The sequence below is a fragment of the Rhinolophus sinicus genome, chromosome 4, assembly GCF_057876585.1.
Source record: "Rhinolophus sinicus isolate RSI-liver-muscle chromosome 4, RSI-T2T, whole genome shotgun sequence".
In the NCBI taxonomy this organism is placed as follows: domain Eukaryota; kingdom Metazoa; phylum Chordata; class Mammalia; order Chiroptera; family Rhinolophidae; genus Rhinolophus; species Rhinolophus sinicus.
In genome coordinates, this window is record NC_142504.1 from 7,067,683 (window position 1) to 7,087,374 (window position 19,692).

Consider the following 19,692-nt stretch of genomic DNA (forward strand, 5'->3'; position numbering starts at 1 on the left):
ATAATCAAAAGTGTCTGGATGCTGATGGTAACCACTTTGAGCGCCTCTTGTATAATTGCAGAAGTCACATGTGACTCGTATTCATCTTTTGTTATCAGGATACATTGAGTATTATAAATGTAATAGTTCTTTCCTTTCTTAAAACATGTATACATTTTTCTGGCACCCTCTGTATATATATATCAACAGTCAGAGTTCAACAAGAGAGTGAGAGCCACTAGTAATGTAGGATAAGATTTTTCTCATAGAGATGTAAACTCATACAGTTGTAGAAGCTGATGAAACATTCTTGGTTTAGCTATTTCTCTGCATCTAGTGCTGATTCTGGAATCATGGTGCAGGAGGTCAAGAAGGAAAGATAGACAGGAAGCTGAGAAGAGAAGGAACAACTGAAATGTGCAAGGAACACCGGTATGTATCTATCCCATGTTTGTCTCTCCTTATCAATATTATGCATAATGTATAGGAATCGTCATCATTTATCAGAATTACACTAGCATCTACATGAGGATTTAAGAAAACTGACGGAAGAAATTGCATGGCGGCAGTAGAACCCAGGGGTCCAGCAACTCCCCACGCTAGCAGAGCGAACCACCAGATACTCTGAAACACGCATGAACTGCATCAAGGCTTGGCCTCCATCAAACTTCAGTGAACAACCATGACTACTGCTTCTTTCTCGTCTACCTTCCAAATATTACACAGATTCTTCTTGTGGCCCACTCTAATCAGAAACATATGAGGAAGGAAATTCTGAAAACATGGTTCAGCTTAACCAAGTGGACAGATTACAAAGCCACAACAGTGCACCCTTTGTCACCAGGGTATCCATGCACATCTATTTAAACTAGACTCAAGTTTTAGATAAAGGCAAGTGTGAAGTGTTGCTTCTGTCTACCATGCTCCTACTGTCCCATGTATAACCCAAAACATACTAACTCTCTCCCTAAAAGAGGATCAAAGTTCCTTTGTCTTTGAGTAATGGGTATTCTTTTCTCCTGAGTTGGTCTATCTTTGAAATCATGTAAATTAAATACTGAGATAAAAAGTTAACGGCTTTTAAAACATCTTGGGTTTGACGGAAAAAAGAAGGAAGAGGTAAAGGTATACATTTTATGAATATTTATGCAAATATGTTGACTTCAAAACATGGAAACATATAATACTCATAACTATTACAGATGTTGTTTCTGCCATTGGCCTTTTCATCATAGTATTTATAATGACCTTCGTCCCATACCCGTTCCATATAACCTTTGCCCTCAACAAGCCCCTCAGCTGGTGAAGGTTCCTTGCTTGGTGAGATGACCCAAACCTTCATGCCTGAGCGACGGGTGCCATCAGTGGTCCTGAGTATATTGGGTTATTGTACTTTAATCAAACTACATGGAAATACAAATACATGCCTTAGGGAGTGCCTGCATTTCAGTTCCAGACATCTTAACCCATCCTTGCATTAGTTGTTTATTTCTGTCAGCTAAATTACCTCAAAATTCAGCAGCTTCAAATAATGAGCTCTTATTATCTGAGCTTTTATTTCTGAGTGTTAGGAATCTGGGAGAAGCTTAGCTGGATGCTGCTCTTCCAGGGTCACTCATTTAGTTTCAGTGCTGATGGCAGAGGCTGCAGTCACCTGAATGCTTCCCTGAGTGATGCTGGGAGAGCACAAAGATGGATGTGCCAGCTAGAAGTCACAATCTTTCCGTAACCTATTCAGGGAAATAACACCCAACACTTTTTCTGAATTCTAGCCATTACAAGTGGGTCACAAGATCCAACCCCGCTGAGAGGAAGTTACATGGGTGTGAACACCAGGAGATGGGGTCACCAGGTGGACCCTTACAAGTGTACCCCAGCAGTGTTCAGAATAAGGTCGTGTGAAGGCTGTAACAGAAAACATTGTCTACTGTCAAGAAGGCCCCTCTCTGCATCGTTCCAATGGATAGTGCAACAATCAGAATTAAAGTCATTCCATCTAGTTAGAACCACTTTACTTGTCTAAAGCCAGTTCTTCTACATGAGGTTCCCCAAGCTGTGATTCCATTTAAAGACCAGAGATTTTAACACAGCAGTTAATGGGGGGACAAAATGGATCATGTGCCATTACTTCCACCTGTAGTTGTATGCAGAGTTTTAAAATGGGGATAATCTATGTACATGTTACTTCACTTAAGGGGACAAAGTCATCTGACCATCTTCATTTAAAAAGAATGATAAATCTAGAAAGGGCATTTGACAACAACTAGTCTAACCCTTTGATTTCAGAAGTGAAGAAACTCGGGAGTTATTCAGACTTCCACGGCTATTTGACGATAAGTCAAGGAAGGGACCACATGCTGGAACTGACTTGCGTGGGCTCAGAAGGGTTTATTGTTTTGTGCACATCTCTTTCTAACGCCACTTTGAGTGGCATGTTGTTGGCAGCCTGAAATCAGCCACAGCAGCTGGAGTGTTTGTACCAGGGAAATCCACAAACACTACAAACCCCTGTTTGTTTGTTTGTTTCCAAGTGAGCCAAGTATCAAGCATTCACCAGCACAACCCTGGGCTTTCTGATCTCGTGCAGTTCTCTGTCCACTCCACTGACTGTGTGTCTGTATCATGGAAACCAAAGCTGCTGAACTAATTATCCTCTACAATATTTTATCCTTCACAACCAGAACTGGGCCTTGTACATCGTCTTTCTTCAGAAGTTGTACTCAGTCAAGTGCCCTGTTAATGAAATGCAGGTTTATATTCTCCGGGTAATTGCAGGGTCCTGATGAGCTTTGGAAAAGATGGATGCCCGTTTTCTCTATTTCAGATTGTTTGCCACAAGAAAGCAATTACCCTTATTAAATGCCCAGATACCGTGGCTATATTTTTAACACGGCTACACAGTATTAGCCATACTCATGGCTTTTCGTGTGATCTATGTAGCAATTAAATTTAAAAACCTCGTTTCTACATGTTATGTGTATTATAGCAAACTCTCTTAGTTTAACAAGCTCCATCTCTTGTGGGGCCAACAAATACAAACCATACAAAACACAAAGAAACCCAAAAGTTAATTAAAAATCATTTATCTCTAAAAATTACTTATCTGATTTTCTTTATCCTGCCCTAATTTCCATATTCTTATTTCTTGACCTCTATTATGTTTAATTACTACATAATATCACATGGTATTTTCTAATTAGTAACAGTAACAAATAAAACAACTTTTTCATTCTGGAACCAGTAAAATTTTGAGCTACAAAGTTTCAGCTCTTTCAGTTTGTTTATGCAAGAGTTTCAGTAAAACTGTTTGTATACCGTGTTTCCCCGAAAATAAGACCTAGCTGGACAATCAGCTCTAACATGTCTTTTGGAGCAAAAATTAATATAAGGCCCAGTATTGTATTGTATTATACTATATTATACTATATTATATTATATTATACTATATTATACTATACTATATTGTATTGTATTATATTATATTATATTATATTATATTATATTATATTATATTATATTATATTATATTATATTATATTAGACCGGGACTTATAGTAAAATAAGACCAGGTCTTATATTAATTTTTGCTCCAAAAGACGCATTAGAGCTGATTGTCTGGCTAGGTCTTATTTTGAGGGAAACACGGTATGAAGTGTAATTTCGGTATGTATTTGGTAACATAATTATCCCCTAAAATATTGCATTACTGTAATTATTATATGCTTGTTATCACCAAAATCCCTTTTTCCACCCATCGTGATTTCCTTATTAAATGCAGAGGTAAACTTGCTGTTATTTCTTTTTTTCTTCCAAATTTCTCCAGAAACTGACTCTCACCATCTCCACGGCTGCAAGTCTGGTCCAGTTATCATCTTGCTTGGCAATGATCTGTCTTAGTCCATTTGGGCTGTTATAACAAAATATCACAGACTGGATAGCTTATGAGCAACAGAAATTTAGTTCTCACAGTCCTGGACACTGGGAAGTTCAAGATCAAGGTGACAGCTTGGTGAGGGCCATCTTCCTATTCACAGTTGGCGTCTACTTGCTGTGTCCTCCCATGATGGAAAGGCTCGGGAGCTCTGTGGGGTCTCAATTATAAAGCACCAGTGCCACCCATGAAGGCCCCACCCTCATGACCTCAGCACCACCCAAAGGCCCCGCCTCCTAGTACTATCATTTTGAGGGTTAGGGCTTCAATGTATGAATTTTGGAGACACCAACATTCAGACCATAGCAGCCTGGTAACAAGTTTTCCTGCTTCTGTTTTTGCCTTCCAGCAATCAGTTCTCCACACAACAGCCAGAGTCATCATTTAAAAGGTGTATGAGATCAGCTGAATCTCACAGTGACTTACCATCTCGCTCAGAGCTAAAGCCCAGGTCCATACAATGGCTTACAAACCCTATGTGACCTCATCTGCTTCTGCTCTCGCCTTCCCTCTATCTGCTCCAGCCACACTGTCCTCCATGGTTTTGTTTTGCTTTGTTTTGTTCAAATTCTGCAGCCATGCCTGCATCTCAGAACCTTTTCATTAGCCAGTTCCCTCTGCGTCAGACGGTGCCTTTCTTGTATTTGCAGAGTGCACTTTTTCTCCTCTGTCAGCTTTTTACTTAGACATCTTATTCCTAGTGAATCAATGCTGATCACGACATCAAAATATGCAATCTACCCAAATCTCTGGTCTTCTGCTATAGTTTTTTTGACTATTTATAACTTACTAAAATTTAACTACTAATTATGTTAATGTTTATTATCTGTCACCACAAACCATATTAGAATATATATATATATATATATATATATATATATATATATATATGTATATATATATATATATAAAGCTTTAAATTATTATTTTTGAAGAAAAGAAGGAAGAAAAAAAGAAAGTAATGAAGGAAAGTAAACCCAAAAGGGAATAGTAAAATGCAAGAAAAAATAGTGTATGTAGATTTTGGTAAACATGTAGGTAAATCTATTTAATTACAGACTATAAAAACAAATTAGTAATACTTATTAATAGGAGGGGGTATACCTAACAGACCTAATAATGATACGTAGCATGAAAATAATAGGAAAAACTTAGTGTTTTCATATTTTTAGTTCCTTGCATTATTATGTAATATGATAAATATGTCTATTAGTTTTAGATTGTTAAGACTAGACTGTGGTCTAAAATATAAGGATATTCATAAAAATGAAAACATATTATTAGTCAAAAATTAACAGAAGCAAAAAAAGAAATTAGAAATCTACAAACAGGAATTTTTTTCGACGCTTTCCTCAGAATTTCAGCATCAGAACATAAACAGTGAAATAATCAAGCTCTATCTTCTGAATACATAGACAGCCTTCATGGAACAAAGAGAGAAAATAAATTATTTCAATCACAAAAGATTTCTATAAACAAAAATATATTTTATACAAGCTATTTTCTCTCACCACAATATTATAAGGTGTCAAAATAGGAGACACACACACAAATACTAAAAAATATACTTCTGAATAATTTACTGTCCAAAAAAATAATATATAACAAAATTTATAAATTGAAACTACATAAAAATGAAAGTAATGGAGATTAAAATGTGTGAATGCCTCTAAAGCAGCAATAGAAAGAAATATTTACTTTAGATGCACATATCATAAATCAAGACTAAAACTTAATGATCTAAGTGTTCAAATCAAGAAGTTAGACAGAACAACAGAGAAAGCCTAGAAAATAAGGTGATTAAATGGTAAGAGCAGAAACTATTTTTGCAAAAAGAAAGAAGAGAGAAAATCAGCAAAATCAAAAATCTTTAAAAATAATGAAAGAATATGAAAACACTAATTTGAAAAGATATATGGGTCCTTATGTTCAAAGCAGAATTATTTACAATAACCAAAATATGGAAATAATTTAAGTGTCTATTGATGGATGGACGGATAAAGAATATGTGATTGATACACACGCACACACACAACACAATGGAATACTAACTACTCAGCCATAAAAAAGAATGAAGTCTTGCCAGCTGCAATAACATGAATGGAACTTGAAGGTATTATGCTAAGTGAAATAATCAGAAAATAGAGAGACAAAGATCATATGATTTCACTCATATGTGAAATCTAAAAAAAACAAACAAAAAAACCAAATCACAACAAACTCACATGTAGGAGAAAAGATTGGCGGTTACCAAAGAGAAAGGGGGTGGGGGATGCGTGAAAGGGGGTAAAACGGCCAATTCTATGGTAATGTACAATAACTAGACTTTGGGGGGTGATCACGTTGTAGTATGTACAGATATCAAATCACAATGTACACCTGAGACGTATATAATAATTGTAAAATTCTGAAACAAAGAAGAGGCAAGATTGGTCAACAGTATTAAAGAGAGTTTTTCTTCTAAGTTTTGGAAAGTTGAAGGGGACATAACTATAACTAGAGATCAGAAAGCATGAAAATATTATGAAAAAATTATGCAAATAAAATTGAAAATATATTAAAAGGACAATTTTCAAAAAATTATCAGCAGAATTGACTCAAGTGTAAATAGGTCAAAATGGAACCATAATCATTTTAAAAAATGAGGCAGCAGCAAAACTCTACCAACTACAAAAGAATGAGACCCTGAGAAATTTAAGGAATTTTATCAACCTTCTATGAACTCGTACGGTTTTCAGTATTTTCACTATTTAGTGTACCATCTCCATTATCTAATTCTAGAATATTTCCATCACCCCAAAATAAACCGTACACCTACGAGCAGTCAGTCCCAACTTCCCTTGCTCCCCATCCCCTGACAGCAACTACAGAACACTTGTTTTTAAATTATAATTATTAACATCAGTGAGAGTGTTTACATAGATAGACTTGACAAATCCCATTTGCATAGGGAGGCAAAAGAAGGGTTTCCTTCATGGCTCTCCCCTTCAGGTTAATTTTAAATAGCAATCAACATGAAACCTTTCCCATTAAAAATAAGTTTATTTCTCAAGTGAATTTCTCTCCTGGTAGTAGGATCATTAACACTTTTAATAGATACTCTTTGAAGTTCAGTTCTTGAAGAGTCAGTTAAATATAAATTCATAACGCCAACTTGAACCGTGCTGCATTTTTGAGATTGCAGAAATGTATACACACCATGTATCATATGATATTGAATTGAGTCAACATAATTTAGGTGTATTGAGTAATGATGACAGTATGCAAACCCCTGTAAATTGGCTAATGTGTAAGCAGCGTTAATGCTTCAGCAAAGCCTAGTGTCTTGATTCTGTTAAAGAATCAGGGAAGAAATTTGAACCTGCTTCTATGGAGTATCTGAGTCTCCATCTAAACCCAACCTTACTGGGCCTGAGACAAGCATCACTTCCCCCAAAAAACCTCACCATATCACTCTCACACAGAGACATTCTCTTTTTGGAATCCCTCTTTTGCACTTTTTCATTTTAGACACTTACTGGAACACTGCGTTACAGTTTAATGGCATTAACAAAAGGAATGAGAGTGACAGGATATTTTTTCACCTAACAGGTCATATCCATCCAAATGTTTTAGCACTAGAGTCCCGACGGAAGCAATGTGCTCATTCCACTGAGGCTGCCATTACTCCAGGTATTTTGTTAACTCCTGTTACACATCATACGGGGCACGTACTCTCTTGTGATGCACTTATGTCTTCTCTGGTGAAGAGCCATGTACCACCACAGAAAAGCTCTCTTTTCTAAGCTTGCTTTTAATCTCATCTATCAACTCTGACAGTGGTGCTTACTTCAGAGTCCAACTTAATGTTTAATCTATAATTTGGTGAGAAGAGAGATATTTTTCTCTAAGAAGTTGGGTGTATAAACTTTTTCACAAATTGAGCATTCACTTCTTTATAAAATGCCTCAACATACATTCCACAGTGAGGGACTTCTAAGGTATAGGCTAGGCTCTCCTTGGAATTCCTAAAGCAATGGTAAACAATATGGATGACTTTTTAATAAATATGTATAAATTTACATATACCTATTAATCCAATTGACAGTTGTCAAGCATTGGTGCTGGAAAATTTAAAATAAAATATACAGCCAGTCACTTGTTATCTGGTATGGAATGTAGAAAAGTGCTTTATTGAGGCAAGATTTCAGAAACTAGAGATACCAGGCTAAAAATAAATGGAAGTCAATAGCAATAAAAGATTAAGAGAAAACTATGTTGGTATGTCTCCTGCATTGTCCAAGGAAACTGGGAAGAAACTGTTACATCTTATAGGAGTAACAGGTAATGAACACGGTCTCTTTCAAAGTTCTCACTTTCTGATGACTGGAAAAAACATATACTATAAAAATAAAAACTACAATCATGATACCACCTACATACACACATACACTAAATGACTCGCAAGTAATTGAATGACCCTTTGTAGCAATTCCTAAATTTTGAATCCCCTTAGGTCAGGGGGATATTTTGTTCACTCACCAGTAGTGGATGCTCAAGAATATGTAATGAAGGAATGCATGAATGAGTGATTAAATAAATTGTTATTAGTTCTTAGCTCAATACTCGGTCAATGCAAGTGATACTGTAGCCTCAATGCGAATGGCAGAGGGTAGTTCGGACAATAGAAAAGCAAGACATTGAACATGGATCTCCTAAAAGTGGACACTAATGGAGAAAGGTCTCAGAAAAAGTGACAGATGCTCCCCTTGTCCTAAGGCCAAGGATAGGAATGGAACAACTAGCTGTGGCTCTTATTTCTTCAGAGACTCCAGAGATCTAGCCTTGGAAACCACTCTGTCCAAAATGCGTGGGGCCAGAAAAAACATAAGAAACAAGTAATAGAGAAGCAGTGTTTCTCTGTGTAGTACTGTGTATTTCCCAGAAAATAAGACCTAGCCGGACAATTAGCTCTAATGTGTCTTATGGTAAAATAAGACCGGGTCTTATATATAAGACCAGGTATAATATAACATAATAAATATAATATAATATAATATAATACCAGGTCTTATATTAATTTGTGCTCCAAAAGATGCATTAGAGCTGATTGTCCAGCTAAGTCTTATTTTCGGAGAAACAATATAGTTCTGCATGTATTTGTTTAGTATGCCTAATACAGAGCCAAATGAACGTGGGAATCTAGAGACACAGACTGAAGCGATGCTCTATAAACTTAAAATTTCCTGCAAAACACATTTCTTTTTTAAAACTCATGCAAATTTTGCAGTTTAGTTCATTTTATTTTTGTGTTTACTTTAATCACCATGAGGACAAAGACCATTTGTTTCCTGCTAGACCTTGGTTATCACAATGTCTGGTACCTTGCTAAGCAACCAATAAACATCTGTTGAAGGAATGCAAATTTGTCTCATTATTTTCCAATTAGCAAAGCAATAGACCTTAAAATATATTGTTTTATATCTCATTGATAATGAACAATTCAATTACATAAATGTGTCAACTTTGGGAAATTAGCTTAAATTCACCCAGAGTTGACACCTTCTATACAATTTCCCCTGTTTATCTCAGGGTCACATTTTATGAGACCTAATAAAGGAATATAATTGGTAACTTATTTTGTCTTTTTGATGAACTTTGTTAGTTGTCAAGGGAAGATTCCCAGAAAGCCACTGAAGAAGTGGGACAGTACAAAGTTTGGGTGGTTTTACTGATGGGAATTTCAATAAATGCATCTTCTTATGGAAATGTCAAGGCATTGATTGTGAGGTTCTGGGCTGAAAATGTCTGCAACTGACCAATGAAATTCTCTTACTATGTCAAGAAAAATTTAAACAAAGGTCTTTTTCAGTAAAGAAAGATTACCATTGACGTTCTCTGCTGCTAATGTTCTCATTTTCATTTCATGCACATGGACTAAGAATCTTAAGTGACTAATTTTCTCTACAATTAACTTCTCATCCAAGTCTCAGGCATCATTTTCATGGCAGCCATTTTGTTGTAGGCAGTTAAATCATTCAAGTTTCGCCTGGCAGTTAATTGATTTTAAGTATTCAGCCTTGAAAAAAAATTGCTATATAAGTAAACACTGTGATATACTCTTTTCGATACATTTAACAATGTATTAATTCATGTAGACAGATTCTTACCCTTTATTATAATTCCGTTTCCTACAATGAAGGATAATCGATATTAAGACATGAACTTAAAAACTGATAAACAGCTTCCCTCAGCGCACATATCTATAGAAGGATCTGAGAGAGTTATTTTCTATTTGATTATCTGGATGACTAAAAAAATATCGTTTCAAAGGTAATATTTTTAAAAGAAGTCATTTGATACTACTTAGCATTCCCCTCCCCCCCCCTGTAATAAACAAAGAGGTAGCCTTGTGATTTCCTTACTAATCTGCTGTGGATAATGAAACCACAATGGTACAGGTACAGGGCACAATGCTCTGTCATCATTTGACTCCATCTGTGCAGATATTTGTCGGGACACTTTGTTTCCTAGATGGTACGATGCTTTATAAAAATCACACATCCGTTGCTGAAATGTGTTCACAAGTCTTTTTCGGTGTTGTCGTTTTTTTAATTATTATTAAGCATGGTGCAAAGTAACATGTCTTCACAGATATGTTTAAAAAGGAAGGTTTTTAACTGATTTAAGACAGCTAAATTTTCAATAATCAAAGGTGCACATTTTCATATACTTCGTTCTTTCCATGAACTTTTCTCCTGTCCTTCATATACTGCATTCTTCCCTGTCTATCCTTGTACCTCAATCTACAGACTGGTGGTGACCTTAGTATCTCGTGTGTTGGGTACATGATTTCGTCCTGTTTTCTTTGCTCTGGTCGTAAAGTACGAGGTCTTGCCATAACACAAAACTACCATATTTTTCCAATCACTGCCTACACTTAAAAGTGTTAATATCCCAGACTGTTAAGACAAATGGAAATTCACCAAAATGGAAAAGTGGTATTCTTGTAATTTTGTTTGTGAATGAGCCATGACACAACATTGAAAAATAATAAAATGGGAAGCTTTCTAAATCTTGGACAAGGTAGCTTGCTTTATCATTTTCCACTGCTGTAGATGAGAGTATGTAGGAGGTAAGAGGGAAAAAATATACATATTTCCAGAACTTAATCTCTGGAAAATCATTTAGACTTTGTGATAAGACAAGGAAGCTTTTTTTCCCCAGAAAAGTACTCCAGCTGTCTCTACAACCCCTAATTTTATGTCTCCATTTCTTGCTTTCCCACTCCTTCACCCTTCTACTCATTTTCATTACTTAAGTGGCATAAATCTATTATCTTGAAACTATTGCTATGGGGTGTGATTATCAATGAAGCAACCATCGGGGAAAACAAACATAGGACTTCTGCTCATCTAGGTCAAACATGGGATCTGATGAGAATTATTTAAAACTAGCTTGTGTTCTCCACCTTTGTGAATCATTATAGCAGAGGTAATCTTATATAAAACGCTGGCTCAGAAAGCCGTAGAAAAGCAGAACAAAATCGTGCTGCCCATTCGGATCCATAGGACACATACTCTACGATAGAGACAGGCATTCAGAAAAAAAAAAAAAAATTGAGACACGCTGTTAGGACCACCATGTGTGGAAGGGGTGGGAAGGAAGCGAGATTGGACAGAGGAAAAAGTAGGGATAAATGCAGTTTCAGCAGTGGTCGGAGCCATTGCCACTGAGAGCTCTGAAGGGGGAAAGGTCCTTTGGATGTCGCCCACATCACAGTGAGAAAGCCCAGGCTCTACATTCTCCGGTCGGCCCGTCATTGGATGCAGGCCACCTCTGAGGAAGTGACTTTGGAACAAGCAGTCCAATGAGCCTCCACTGCATGCTATTTCCTGAGCCTCCACTGCATGCTATTTCCAGAGGAGGATGACAATTGAGGGATTTTAGCAATTAGGGGAACGAGTTCTCCGTACGGGACAGGAATCTGGACAACGCATCACAGCATCCATTACTGATCACCATTTTTCTTTCTAAACCATGAAGCATCCATCCACCCATTCAAACAACCTCACAAGGGAGATGTTCCTCAACTCAGAAGGAAAGGAAAAGTTGCCCGATTGAAAAAAGTAAATATTTTACATTCAAGTTTGCAATACTCTTTAGTATTACACATAGGAACACATAGTCTTGCTGAGTTTTGTTTTATCTCCGTTTTATATTTAAAAGCTGAATTATTAAAGTAACGGATACTATTTATTAAAACTCGCCCATGGGCTAGGTACCGTGCTAGAGGCTTTCCTATAGCCCTGCAACAGATCTGTGGGTCAGATATGGCCACATGTTGTATAGATGAAGAAAGTAGGCTGCGGGAAGGTACGTATATGCCGTTGGTCACACAGCTAATACTAATAGATGGCTGACTTGTGTCTAACTCCAAACTTATGTATTTTCTACTACTTGGCACTGTCACTTAGGCTAAAAGGAAATCTATTTAAAATGTAATTTTACAATTTACCAACACTAAAATTCTGAATCCCTTGCCTATCTCATTTATAAAAATCACAGTGGATGTTCATCATCTTTGTAGTTACTCAAACTCATCATGGTTTTTTGACCAATTTTCTCAATTATAAAGTGGGAATGAAAAATAGTTCGCTTTCCCAAGCAAATTGTGATAAACCGATGATGTAATGAATACTTCAGTGACTTAAAAACTGTAATGTGCTAAAAAATACACATTATCATGATGATTACTTCTTTTGCATTGATTGTTGATGGCAGCATTTGGTAAATAGGCTCAATGTGGTGCATTCTTGAAACAGCACGTGCTCTCATACAAATGCCCATTTGATAATGTTTATCTGCGACCTTCACCTTCAGGCTTAAAAACATCAAGTAACAATATTCAATAGAAAGAATAGAAGGCCGTATTTGTATTTTAATGTAACACAATGTTTTTTTAAAAATAATAATGTTATTAGTTATAGTAATCATGTAAAGGTTCAACTTGCTTTGTAAAAAGATCTGGCGTTAGACCTTTAAGAACAGTTTAGCTCTTGAATTGTACCCCTCCCTTACCCTCCTGGACTTCTGTATTCATATGACTAACAGCCAAATGTGTGTGTGTGTGGAGGGGTGGGGGCTGGGTATAAGATGAAACACTGGCTGGGCAAGGTTTCTGTAACCTCACAAAATCACAGGGCTTCCTGGCAGAGCTGATTTGGAGAATGAGGCTGAAGCCCAGACTCAGTGGAGCTTTTTCAGTTCCTCTGGGCTAGCAGAGCCATGCATCCAGAACCTGTTTCCCAATGAATTGCATGGAAATGGAGCTGAACTCAGAAATATAATGGTAACCTGGTTCTTCAAAAACTAGAAGAATGTGGCAAGGACAGTGACTCATGTGGGTACTTGCCCTTTAAGACAGAGCTGTCCCCACAAGTAAAACACAACCTAGTAAAGCTACCCACTCTCCTAAACTGAAGAATTGTTAAGTGGATGAAGAGAGAGGCCACAGCAATAGAGTAAATGTTTGTCTATTCTCTGAGGCTAACTGGAAATATGCCTTAGAGAGACTGAATCACACACACACACACACACACACACACACACACACACATTTCCTAACATGTAGATTCTCTGTTAAATTCTTTAGTAAATAGAGACATAATTACTTATATCAAAGAAACAAAGTGCTTAAAGGAGATATAACAGAAATGGACTGAAAAATTGAAAATGGTAAAGATGCCAAATATACCCAAATTTATCTGTAGATTCTATTGTCTTAATAGAATTGGAAAAACATATTCTGAAATTTGTGTAGAAAATCAAAATAACCAAAGTATACATTAAAAAATAAGAACAATAAGTAATACGTGCTCTATTACTGTAGTAATTAAGACAATGCTATTGGCACAGCAATAGAAACATAAACCGAGGTAACAGAGAGTCCAGAAATAAACCCATGAGAAGTAAATCCATGCATACGTAAGTATTCCTTAAATGTAGCATTGTAGATTAGCAAGGAAAGAAAAGATTTTATTTTTCAGGAAATGCTACTAGGTTCTTTTTGTATACATGTGGGAAAAATTAATTAGATCTCTACCTTAGCCCACCCACAAACATTAATTTCAGACAAATTATAGAACTACATGTAAATGCAAATATATACAGCTTTAAGGAGATAATACAAGTGAATATCTTCATTAATTTGTGTCAGGGAAGGAACTCTTAAGACCACAAAGAGCTAAATTTACAACTTTAAAAGTAAGAATCTCTGTTCATCAAAATACACCATCTAGAGAAATAAGGGCAACTACACATCTGGAGAATATATTTGCATGATATTTAACTGACAATGGACTGATATCCAAGATATATAAAATGTCTAGGATGAAAAGATGTACTGTGTAGAGACACAATAGAAAATGGGCAAAAGATTTTAATAGCTACTTCCCAAAGAGGAAATTTGTAAAAACAAGATGCTCTATCTCTCAAGTTATTAGAAAAAAAATGGAAATTAAACCAATTTCACACCCATCTGACTGAATAAATGCAGAAGGCTAACAATTCCAACTCTTATGAGCTGCAGGTATAAGCGTCATTTGGTACAGTCCCTTGGGAAAATTATTTGATGGTATCCAGTTGAAAATGCTTACAGCCTATGATCCTGCTGTTGTCAGCCTAAGTATAATCACAGAGAAACTCGAGGACATGTGTACCAAAAGACACACACAAGAGAGTTCACTGCTGCTTTCTTTCTAATAGCTCCCTGCTGGAAACAACCCCAATATCCATGAAACGTAGAGTGGGAAAATAAAGAATAGCATAAAATAGAACGCTACGCAACATTGAAAATTAACAACTTGGTGCTAAACACAGCAAACGTGATATGTGGAACGAACAAACAAGTCACAGAAGTCTATAGACAGTATGATTTCACTTAGATGATGTTCAAAAGAAGACAAAAATCCCAATAATCTTGTTTAGTTATGCAAACATAGGTGGTTAAACTATAAAGAAAAGCAAGGAAATGATTGTTGAAAAATAAAGACGATTTCCCCCCAAAAGGAAGGAGGTGCGTTCAGAAAGGACCACAGGGATATATGTTGAATGGCTGATATGTTCTGTGTCTTCAAGTGTTTCTGTGCTGATTCATTCATGAGATAATTGCCATCCCTTGTTTGATTTCATCTATTCTCCTAACAAATAGTAATAGTTGACAATTCACTATACGCAAGGCACTATTTTGGCAATAGCTTATACATTTAAAACAACTACTGTATTTACTTTTTATCATACGTAAGACTGTGTGTATTGTTCTGAGTTAACTTCTTTCTTTCTTTGATCTCTTGAGTTGTGTTTTCTAATAAACGATTCAAACTGCCAAAATTGAGGACATGAAAAAAAAAGTCAATTTCAGCTAGTATAATGGTTTCATAGAAAAGCTGGCATTTGAACTACACTTGGAAAGGTACATGGTAATTTGTTAGTAGGGAAAGAGAGCTACGTAACAAGCACAAGCAGAGATATGTCCAATGATTGGCAAATGGACTGGTTTGAATGGATCATGAGGTTCATGTACGAGAACAAATGGAGTTAAGTACCTTTAGAAAGATCAATTCTGAAAAGTTTCTCCTCTCTCTCTCTCTCTCTCTCTCTCTGTCTCTGTCTCTGTCTCTGTCTCTGTCTCTCTCTCTCTCTCTCTCTCTCTCTCTCGCTCTCGCTCTCGCTCTCGCTCTCGCTGTCGCTCTCTCTCCTCTCCCCTCCCCGCCCCCACACCTCCTCCGGCCAAACAAGACACGTCTTACTATTTCTTCAAATGTCTGCTTACTGTCACCTCCTTAAGAAGTCCTTCTTTGATCTCTGGTTAGGGAGAGATCACTGCTGCAAATAACTCAGAACACAATAGAAGTTGATTTCTTGCTCATGGAGCACCACAGTGTGAAGAGTGTCACAGCTTTCCTCTAAAGTTACTCATGTCCTGTGATCTTAGTCAGTGTCCCCTTGGTCATTTTTTGGTTTATATCTACCCCAACAGCCAGAAGAAAGAAGATCATAAAGGAACGCTTCGTGGTAGAAAGATTTTATGGGCCTGGAAACAGGTCACTTTGACTTACATCCTAATGTCCAGAACTTACTCACATGCTTCATTCATCCGTAAGAGAAGTGAGAAATGTCGTCTATATGTATATATAGTATATCATTTATATGCACATATAAATGAAAAAGAGGTTTGGGGGAGCAGCTAGCAACTTCGTCCACATACCTTAAAACATAGTGACATAGAAAAGTTGAAAAGGAAAGAAAAATTTGCCAGGTTAAATCTAATGAAATCACAGCAGGGGTTAGAATATTATTACTATGAGAGACAACCAATTTGAAAGCCTACTTCATTATTAGAGATAAACTAGACTACCAAATAATAATGATATTCAATTAATAAAGAAAGTGTAATTAAATCTAAACATGTCTGCCTGTTACATCAAAATTTATAAAGCCAACATTAAGAGAACTGAAAGAATTTCAAAGGGAAATTGACAAATCATTATAGCAGCTTTAATTGTACCTCATTCTATAATCAAAGTTTTAAAAGCCAATGGAAAAAAATGAGACAATAGAAAATTGGGACAAAAATATTACCAATATTGATCTAATAACATATATGGAATTTTCCACTTGATAATTAGATAATTTATTTATAAAAATGGACCTTATTGGGTATACAAAAATATACGCGTGTAAAAAGTCATCTCCATCAGCAAGGTTTATGTGCTTACTGTATGTACGTTATGCTTACTAAAATATATATGGACCATAGAAAGTGCCATAAAATCAGTCTCTTCAAACTTAAAAAAATAAGAATCATGCATTTTATTTTATATGGCATCCTCTGATCATAATATATTTAATTGGAAATGAACTAAAATCTTATTTTTAATACAGAAAAACAAACATACATTAAATATTACATTCTAAATAAATCATGTTCTAATTCCTTCTTGGAACCTCTTAGTATCTCAACCTGCAATAAACAGGTCAGGATCCATTAGCCTGACTCCAGTCTTCTTACTTACTCTGTAGTCCCTGCCTGATTAGCCACAGACCCTCAGAGCTAATACGAACAAGACCAGATTGGCATAAAGTACACTCAAACATGCGGGCAGCTAGTTTTCCTCACACCCAATGTTCTCGGGAATTCTTCCTCCCTTTGTTTTTGGTTCTCTTCTTCTCCCAGAACACACTTTTGTAAATGGAGCCATTTGTTCTGCAGAGAGGGCATCAGACAAGACAGTTGTCTGTCATTCATTTGCTCATCAACAGATTCTGACTGCATGTCCTCTGCCTAATACTGACTTTCCAAGCATCTTGTTTGTTGAACACACTTGGCTTTAAACAAGTATTTGCTCAAAACACCACAGGGTTAGACCCCCTTAGGTAATAATTCCTACTGCAGCATCTCGTATCACAGATTATTAGAAGTCTGTATGACCCCAAGGATCCTACTGAACTGACACTGCTTACCAGCTCTGGGATAGCTGAGGGGCCTACACAAATGCGATATCATAACAGGCTCTTTCAGAAACTTGAAAACTAGAAAAATGTTGAATGGAGATTTTTTTTTTTAATTCTGCCTTAAAGCCATTAAAATGTCCTAGTTCAATGATCCAGAAATTATTACAAACATTCTACATTATATAACATCATGTCAAATATTTACTTGCTAATGTTTTCCTCTTTGACTCAGTAAGGTGGTTCTTGGGGAAAAAAAAATCTCTAAATGCTAACCTAATAATTTAGGTGTTTTAAAAATTGGCAATGCAATTTTACAATTAATAAATGAAGGAAAGCTACTGGCGATTAAATGTTAACGACAGATTTTCAACATGAAATGAATCCCTCAAACAACACACCCCTCAGGGATCCTGGTATCTAGTCTATTGTATAATTATCCCCACCTTCCTCACTAGCTTAAGGGTAGGTACCCACTCGCAAAGGAGTTCTTTACAAGTCTGACATACTTGTATTCCGGGTCTGACCCAGAGGAATCAGGACTTCGTATGTGGTTCTCTAAGTTCAAAACCAGAAAAACAATTTTAACAATTTGCCCTTTTTAGGCCATCTGGCTATCTGTTCTGTTCTGCATAGGTTAAAAGACAAGGTATCAAATTCGATTGATAAAATCCACAGGATGCATTCATATTTGAAAGGAAGACCCCCCCACCCCACCCCACCGCAAAGAGTGAAATATTCTAAACCTAAATGTCACTAAACACTGTTGGTTCTATAAATAATAATACATTTATAACATTGTGCTATGCATGTCCATAGCGTGAACTATGAGGTTAAGGAAAATAATTAAAATGAATACAGAATGCTTTCTCCACCACGTTCCCTCCCTGGGGCATAGCCTAGATAGAAAGAGTTCTACTTTGCAGCAACTCAAAGCAGAAAAAAAGAGACAGGAATTTAGCATAATAACACACTGAAGGTTCTTGGAGGTGATAATACCTGTCCAGGTAACATGCGTGATTTTTGTAACTGTTTGATCATGACGCCTATCCAGGGATATGCATTCCCCCACCCTCTACCCACAGCAAAGCCAGACTCTCTTAAGTCGCTAAACAGAAAAATCACAGGCCCAAAATGGCATGACTCATGTTAAAAGCCCATGACACCAAACCTAGATTTAATGCCTGATCTAACTACAGTTTCAATTCCTAGAAATGCAATTTTAATCTACCAATCTGGAATTTTCTGGTCAATTTTCAGTAATCTGTCACAGGGTCCTCTCCATCCCCTCCCCGCCCTCCCCCCAGAAAGAAGAGGCAATCTGCATGCTAAAACCCCTTCAGAGGGCAGGATGAAGGAAGGGAGGGAAGGGAGGTAGGGAAGGAGATCAGAAGTGTCTGGGGAGAGGTGCCCTGAGGGACGTGGGGAGACACACACCCTGCAGCAGCCCCAAACACAGCGTCCAACATGCCTGATGAAGAGCTGAGTTAGAAGGAATACGGAAGATGAGTCACCCCAAGTCGGGACTGGTGACTTGTGGGTGAACAGAGAACAGTGATGCTTAGTCTCGTAATTGCATGTGTGCATTCCTTTAATGGACAATATTATTCTCCCTTTGCAGTAACTGAGAAATTATACAATTCTAGCCTCTTCCTCTGTTTCAAGATGGGACGTATACTTTGGCTATATAAATTTTACAAGGCCATTTGCTTGGCTTCAGCTACTGATAAAACGCGATAGAATTTCTGAATACTATGATGTTTACTTTTTCAGGAAATGAAGCAGAGACTTTAGTTCCTGCTAACCCACTTTGAATTTTAAGCAGATTTCTCTGTGTAAAATACGACGCACCTGTGCACTAAGTGACAGAATTATGAGATGAGGAGTCGTGAGACAGATTCTGGGCTCTGACATGTACTTGGTCAAGTGACTTTCAGCTTCACTTTCTTCTCTGGAAAACTGGGAAAGAGCAAAATAACACCTGCTCTGTCAAGAACTCTATGTTTATGTAAGATCAAATGAGGTAACGCATACTGAGTGGATTTTAAAGCATAAAATTATACACTAATGGAAAGGATTAAAGGGTAATGAAGAGACTGCTCTATGTGAACAATTTTAAACATAATTTTTCATTTAATTGATATTTAGAGTCTCCCACATGCCTGGTTGTTGTGAGCCCTAAAAAGGGGTGAGGATGTATGAAGGAAGAGGTGAATAAATTATACAAAAAGCATCATGCTCCTTGGCTCAAAGAGCTTGTAATAATACAGGAATCACGACATAAAAAAATA